The sequence below is a fragment of the Lissotriton helveticus genome, chromosome 12, assembly GCF_964261635.1.
Source record: "Lissotriton helveticus chromosome 12, aLisHel1.1, whole genome shotgun sequence".
Taxonomy (NCBI): domain Eukaryota; kingdom Metazoa; phylum Chordata; class Amphibia; order Caudata; family Salamandridae; genus Lissotriton; species Lissotriton helveticus.
Genome location: NC_136073.1, coordinates 62,489,973 through 62,498,062, shown reverse-complemented (window position 1 = coordinate 62,498,062; position 8,090 = coordinate 62,489,973).

Genomic DNA, 8,090 nt, shown 5'->3' with positions numbered 1-8,090 from the left:
GATGTAGATGAGTCAGGAACGTATGAGCAACAGGAGGACCCGATCACCCTACAGACTCCACCCCGTTCTGCTAACATCATATCTAGCACAACCCGGTTTTGAAGGGCAACGAGTCTAAGAGCCTTCAGCTCAACTGTGATGTTCTCAATTACACCTGCGGTCTCCTCTATAGTCGCCTCTAATAGACGGGACAACCTACGTATGTTTCTGGAGTTTATGGCAGGGCCATACCAAGGAACAAAGGCCTTTAGCACATCACCAGCTATCTCACCCACTGTATCTCCTTGATCAACACTCCTCCTGCCCCTTAGAGTTCTGGATGCTCTATTCACTTCTGCAGTACTTTTTACAGACAATGCTGGTGTTACAAGACCCAGGTGGCAGCAGCCACCCCAGTTCACTGGCAGCCAAATGTAGGCCCTGGAACCACAAATGAAATAGACTGAGTCACCAACATAAAGTGGAACAGTTATTTCCTGGGAAGACACTTCAAATGTTATATTGCAATTGGTACTATTCCCCATGTCAGTGGTACCGTTACTCCTGATACATATACTCCCAAGTACACTACGCTGCCTCATTTTCAAAAATGGTACCTGTCTTGTGTCCCTCTGGAGCGGAGGTGTGCTATCATTCTTTATCAAAGACAGTGGGGTGAATATATTTGAAAAGGGGAATGTTGCATTGGGCAAAATAACTTCAGAGCAATTCCCTGCCTGGAGAATGTCTTTGTCATAATGGGTATACAAGGAGGCAGTTGATGTTCTGGTGGTAGAACGGGGAGTTACTAAGCTACTGAAAACTCTTATTAACTCAACTTTCAGCATTGCAATGTGTAATGCATAACAAGACGCCTCAAATGGCAGGGGTACTTGGAGAAGGGGTATACCTTCATCTACATAAGCTGGGAATTGCATACAGATCCAACAATTATTTTTATCAATGACTTGGTGGGTCTGATGAAGTAAGGTAAGGAAAGAACTGTGACGCATCTCCTCTCTGTGATCCATATCCTCTGGTGGTACTGTAATTGAGGGGACAAAGTCAGAGGGAAGCTCTGATGGAAGCGGGGCTGTTTTTGCAATAGGATGGTAGAGCTCTAGAAGATATAGTAAAGCAATGACCAAAGACATTATGCAAAACAACATACAAAATATGCATAGTTTGGAGTACCAACGCCCCTTTTTGTTCAATTTAAGGGTGGAATATGTATCCTCCATCTCTAGTAAAGGAAGGTGTCTTGTTGTTCTTCCAAACAAATATACCATTCGAAATATTTCGTATTTTGAAATATACAATCTCACAAGTGCGGCAGTTCAACAGTGTTCGTTATAGGCCTCACTGTTACAGACCTTGCAATTGGTGGAAATAACACAAATTCGACCTCACACCCTCTCCTCCTATGGGTCGCTGGGCTTCGGAGGTGATTATATCCTAACCCTGCTCTCTGTTGCGCCGGAGCTGAAGCAGCGCGACCAACCCCACGACTACGTCCACCTGCCCTCTGAAAGTTTGTACGTCCTCTTGACCTTCCTCTGTCAGGAAAAGCTTGCTGCATTAACGCTTTTGTCTTCAATTCCTTCATTTGCTTATCCTTTTTTCCCTTTTCTGAATTTCTCTTATTTTCATAATAGCACGCCATTGTCAATAACTCAGCTGGATCTTTAGCAGTCCAGGTACTTTCGTATGTCTTTATACTGTCCGATAGCTCAGGTAAAATGTTATTAACAAACTGATTAGCAAAAATGCGCTTTCCTTGTACTGTCTGGATGTCCTGTCCACTGTGTCCTTTAAAAATCTCTTCTATTCTGCTAAAAAAATCAGTCACTTCTTCTCCCTCCTTCTGTCTACATGCAGTCATTTTATCCCAGTCTACTTTTTGTCTAGGCAGAATTTCCTGCATGCGTGTTATAATGTTATATGGAGGAGGTTTGTCTAATAAGTCCTCTAATACCTCATCAAGAGGAGGGCAATTCCTTTACTGATACTGAGGGGGGCACTACAAGTTGGACCCTGAGAGTCTTCTTCCAAATGAGGAATTAATTAGCTTGGAACAGGTAATTCTGGGTCCTCCTGCAGTTCCCCATTTTCCTCCGGATTTGCACACTTTGGGCCTTACTCACAACAATAAACTTACACTTTTGTGTAAGTTCACTTTTTTTGTCATTCACAAAATCTGAGTTAATAGTAAGTTTATGACTGCAGAGACATGGACAGGTCTTTCTTTTTATCTGTGGAGGTCTGCATCCTGGCTGTGGAATCTCCCCAGTCATTAATGTACTATTGACAGGAAGTTTGTGAATAGCAAAAAAGTTGTAAACTTACACAGAAGTGTAAGTTTACCTATCTGAAACAGCCCCAGAGTGCCGGAATGCCAGTTTAAAAATCCACAGATCGGCGGAAACACAGTGGATTTGATAATTGCTGTTACTAGCCTCACTGGCAATAAGAGGCCACAGGTAATGAGGGCCACTGTCCTTTTAGCTAGAAGGCAGTGAGCATACAGAGAGGATTGTCACTCCATAGACCCCATTGTCCCCAACCTCACATCCCGGCAGCTTAGACCCCACCCTTAATGCGACTGGTAATAATAATAATAGGGAAGCTTGTAGAGCGCCTGGTTACGCACATCGGCGTGTCCCCGCGCTATAGTGAATGGAAACAGCAATGCCACAGTAGTCTACAAACGCCAGCCTACTGCACGAATAGATGGGTTTTAAGTTTACCCCTAAACTTTGACTCTAGCGGTTCGAGGCGTAGTTCCATCAGGAGCTTGTTCCAGCTTCTGGCTGCTAGAAAGCGGAAAGACCTGCCCCCCATGCGCGCCCTTTTTACTTTGGGAACTAGCAGAAGACCGGAGCCAGAAGATCTTAGAGCCCGAGTGGGCTTATACAGAGTAACAAGGCTCTGTAGCGGCTCCGGTGCTTTGCCAGCAATAATCCGGTGGCACGTACACAGGGCCTTGAACTCAATTCTGCTTCTCACCGGAAGCCAGTGAAGTGCCTGCAGTGCGGCCTTAGGGGCCGTTCTTCTAGGCAGCCTCAAGACCAAACGGGCAGCAGCATTTTGTATCACCTGCAGGCGATCAAGGCTCCTCACCGAAGGAGATTACCATAATCCAGTCGAGCGGTGACAAGGGCATGCACCAGTGTCCGTCTAGCCTCCGTAGGAAGGAGTTACATGACCTTCCGAAGGCTTTTCAGGACACCAAAGCACACCCCCACCACTCGGCTGATTTGGGGCACAAAAGTTAATTCAGCATCGAGCCATATGCCCAAATTTTTTGCTTGCTGACATGGCGTGGGAGCTGGACCCAAACAGGAAGGCCACCACGCAGATGACCACACAGTCGGGCCTCCCCCCACCACGAGCACCTCTGTCTTGCTGCCATTAAGCCTCAGGCAGTTGGTTGACATCCAGGAGGCAAGCTCCTGCATACAAGCTCTGAAGCTGTCTGCAGCAAGACCGGGCGCACGCGATAGGAAGATGCCCAGCTGCGTGTCATCTGCGTAGGACACAATACGCAGCCCATAGCGCTCAACTATAGTTGCTACCGGAGAGACGTACAGATTGAATAGAGTTGGGCTCAGGGACGAACCCTGTGGTACGCCCTGACCCAAACTAATCACTCTGGAGTAACAGTCCTCCTGCCTAACCTGGAAACCCCGATCAGACAGGAAGGATTGGATCCATTTCAGTGCAGCACCCAAGATCCCACCCTCATTCAGACACTGCAGCAAGGTGTAGTGTGCTACAGTGTCGAATGCTGCGCTCAGATCCAGGAGGATCAGGGCCATGGTTTGGCCCCCATCCACTCCCTGTCTGATGGTCTTAACAGCCATAAGCAAAGCAGAGCAATCTCACCCGCAAAATGCAAAATATAGCATAATAGCAACTTGCATTTTCTTTATCTGGGAGATTGACAACTCTCCCTCAGCTGTTGAATATGAACTGTATATACCTTTTAAATCGTGCTACAAATGCAAAGTCAGTGCTTTAAAGCTCACATCAATGCAGCATGGTAGTCACTAGGCAACGAGGCAACGAGGCAACGGACTGTGCTGAGCGATTTGTGAGAGAGAATCTTATTCTAAACCGTGGACTACTTCATTTGCCCCTGGAAAAGTGAATTACTTTCCACCTGTATCAGATATCCTCTAAGTTGTTTTCTTTGCTGTCTATACCAAAATGAGGTGTTCTGCATTCCATCCATCAATTGTGTGTCTTTTGCTTCATCGCTCTAAGTGCACCGGGTATGCCCAGACATGGGTCCCGGGCTCACTGTGCCACTGAATTCAAGCAATCCTGGCTGAAGAGGGGTGAAATCCCGAAACCGGTCCTAGAATGCTTGTTTACGGTCCAGGGAGGACCTGGCTTAGCAGTTCGGGCTGTACAGTTCCCATGAGGCACAGAGTCAAGACTGATTTGCATATGGCCAGGTCTGAACTGGGGTGGCATGGTGAGCAAAAGAATGATGGATTTAGCCCAGATCTCTTGACTGAGGGTGAATGTTTTGATTTGTTCTGCATTACGTCCATCAATTGTGTGTGTTTTATACCATAATGAAAACACAGAAGTTCAAAATGCCGTGCTTACATATAGCCATCTTTGACATACCCTTTGCCAGAGCAACTGACTATGCTGGGTAGGTGTTGAAAGACAAATGCTTTTCTACATTGGAATGCATGAACAACCGCTGTCACAAAGGCAATCCTATTTCTCCCCCCCACGACTTGTCATTTTGCTGTTTTGTAAATGTGAACAATTTCTTTCATGTTTTTCGGTAGCCGACCCACGTAAGGAAGCCTTGTCACTTCTTAATAAATAAAATGCACGAAACACAAAAATACACAATATCACTCACCTCTCCAAGTAAAAAAATGCGAATTAAATGTAAAGAAGCTTTAATGACAAACAAAATACTTCATATCATATGCAGACAGCATTACAAACAGTCATTCACTTGCACAAACAGGGGAATGCTCAACAAATGAGGACTCGAATAACAAAGGCACCGCACCACGTATTTACAAAGCATATTTACAATGTTGTCATCTACTTGCACTTACCTGAAGCAGGTCCCATGCTGGCTGCTTTGCACAGCCCGGAGCTGGAGACAGACAGAAACAAACAAGACGTACACGTATGCTGCGCTGATAAAATGATCCTCAGATGTTTTGGCACTCCAGAACATAAAAGCACAACAGGCTAAGTGATAGGTCTGAAGTTCTGTTGTGTGGGTCGCTGGAACCACAAATGATGAAGGGCGGTTCCGAGTGGTGACTGATGGGTGTTCGAGACCATACACATGTTTGGCTCATTTTTATTATTTGAAAAAAGAGTTTTTGTAATCTAGCCTGTGGTGCTCGTTCCCATTCGACATTCAGATAATCCTTGTCATTTTTTTCCCTGACCCTCTGATACTTTCTGTGATATAAAGGTTTGGAAGGACGCGTATCTAGAGCTTGGTCATTAAATTGGTCCTAGGGTCCCCCATAACTGGATGTTTTGATATAAGGTCAGGAAGCTGCCCATTTGCACTCGGTGCAGAGTTAACTAAGAAAAATTATTCGAGACCCACAGCCCTGCCATGAACAAAAGAAGGGCACTGAAGCATGGGGCCAGTCACGGTGAGTAATTAAAATTTATTATATGGACACGCTGAAGCATGCGCCACGCTAATAAAGAGGAATGTACGTGAACAGCTGTTAAATATTACAAACAAACTTGGACGGCGTGAATGAGTGAAATACTACTGTTGTGTGTTGTGCCATGGCTGACCAGGAGGAACATGGGGGAGGAGCCATTGCACGCTGTGCCAGGAGCACAAACACGTTGCGATGGACAACTAAATTGAACAATGAGTGAAATCGCCTGGGAGGGATCCAGGCACCCAGAGCAGGGACAATGCACCTATAATAAGGCATCATTTCCGATTGGCACAACAAATGGCACAAACATGGCACAAACATGGCTACCGGCGGTCTTGGTTAAAGCCCATATTGTACATACATCAAGTCTTGCAGGCAGCGCATGCACGCTGTCTAGGCTCGACCTAAAAATGACAAAATAAAAAAGTAATACTAGAACAAAATGTGCTGCATCACACCACATAATGTTCACTTGCTTGCAGCATCATTTCTTCAACCCTGTAGCATTTGGTCCTCCACTGCCGCTTAATTCCAGTGGCCCTACCTACATTTCTCTGTGCTGTCAGGGTCCTTCTGAGAGACAGCCATTTCACCTAGGGGTGAATTCCTCTACTTTCAAGAATCCTAAATGGGGAATGGCATCTCATTCTCGGGTGGATTCCTCAGTGTGTTTCTTAGAATCATCTCAGAGAGAAGGAGAGGTGAGCATAACTCAACTTCTTTCTGACTGCACCCCCTGTAATTTCTCCACCTACTCTCTAGTAACTTAACCAGTTTATTCTTCATTTTAATCACTTTTGTTACATCAGCTGATCATTTAACAATTACACTCACATGTTCAGCAGCATAGATAAAAACATTTATAGCTAGGGCATCTAGAATTGTGCAAATCAGCAGCCACAGCTTTTTTCCACATAATTGTGGATTTGCAGCATTTGCTATATAATCCAACATCTGCAGCAGGATTTTCAGATTTCCGTTTCTAGCTCAAATCGATCAACAGTTACTCCAAATGCTGTGACATGTTCGCACGCAATAGCAGGCCCATTGCAAATGTTAATTGGTCATCATTCCGTTGCTTATTTCTGAATTTGGTTGTTAAACTGGTACTAAAGAGATGGTCTCTCTTCCCAGATGGTATTATATAGTATCCTGGGTTGCTATTATTTATGCTGTGTCGGTGGAACCCTGCCGGAGTGATGCAAGATGGAATGTTGGGAGTGGGAGTTCACAGTTGGAGAAGGGCTGAGCGCCTAGCTGGGTGCTCCTGGTGGGGCTAATATCTACTGTGCTACTACGCTGTAACCAACCTGAATAAATCCTCCCAGAATTCTATATTTTGTTTATTATTTTGGCTCAATTCAATTACTCAATTATCAAAGTATGTGCTATCCCAACTATGAGAAAGATGGACACAAGCACAATTGTAAAAAATACAAGCTAATGAAGTAAAAATGTGCTGCATTCTGCCGCATAATTTGCCTTTTCTTGCTTCAGACTTTAGTCAACCCTGCCACATAATATGGGTCTCCACTGCCGAATAATTCTAGTTTCCCTGCTTGTAGTGCACTATGTTTGTGGAGGCTGCAAAAATGCTACTCTGACTGTGTGAAACCACTTGTGACTGTATCCTACAAAGTGACGGAGCCTGGTTTATTCTCCAGTCATCTCCAAGCCATGACCTGGCACTATCTGTTTTAAATATCCTAGTAATACATTCTTTTGATTTTATGAAGTGTTTTATTCATGCACAAGCTCACAATCATTGCAGTGAATGATTTCCCAGTAGAATTACCCTCTTTAGATCAAATAAACTCATATCGATTATGTTGGCAATAAATTGTGTTACTTTGTTAAATCTTTTCAACACCGAGACGTGAGAATGAGTATATGCTTGGATGTTTCCAAATCATTTCTTCTCCAAAAGCAAATTTTAATTAATTTTAGTTCTGGTTATAGGCATCTTAAATTGGCACCTTTCGTTGCCAAATCTTTAAAAGATACTTAGGGCTAGATGTAGGTAATTCCGATTTACCTACTCTTAAATACCGAATTTTACCGATTCGGTATTTAAGAGTAGGTAAATAGGAAGGAGGCAAATGTAGGTAATTTTAAAATCAGAATTACCGAGTCTGTAACATTCGCTATTTACCGATTCTGTAAATACAGAATCGGTATTTCCCATTGATTCCTATGGGCTTTGAAGCCCATAGGAATCAATGGGAAATACCGATTCTGTATTTACAGAATCGGTAAATACCGAATCCTGCAAGGGTGCGGGGGATGTCACTTTGACACCCTCTAGCACCCCAAGTACAGGCTTGTGTGACATGTGGCACACATACATGCCCTAAGGGCATGTCTGTGTGTCACATTGCACAGGTGTGCATGCACAGATGTGCATGCACACCTGAATTCGGTATTTTACCACACAATAGG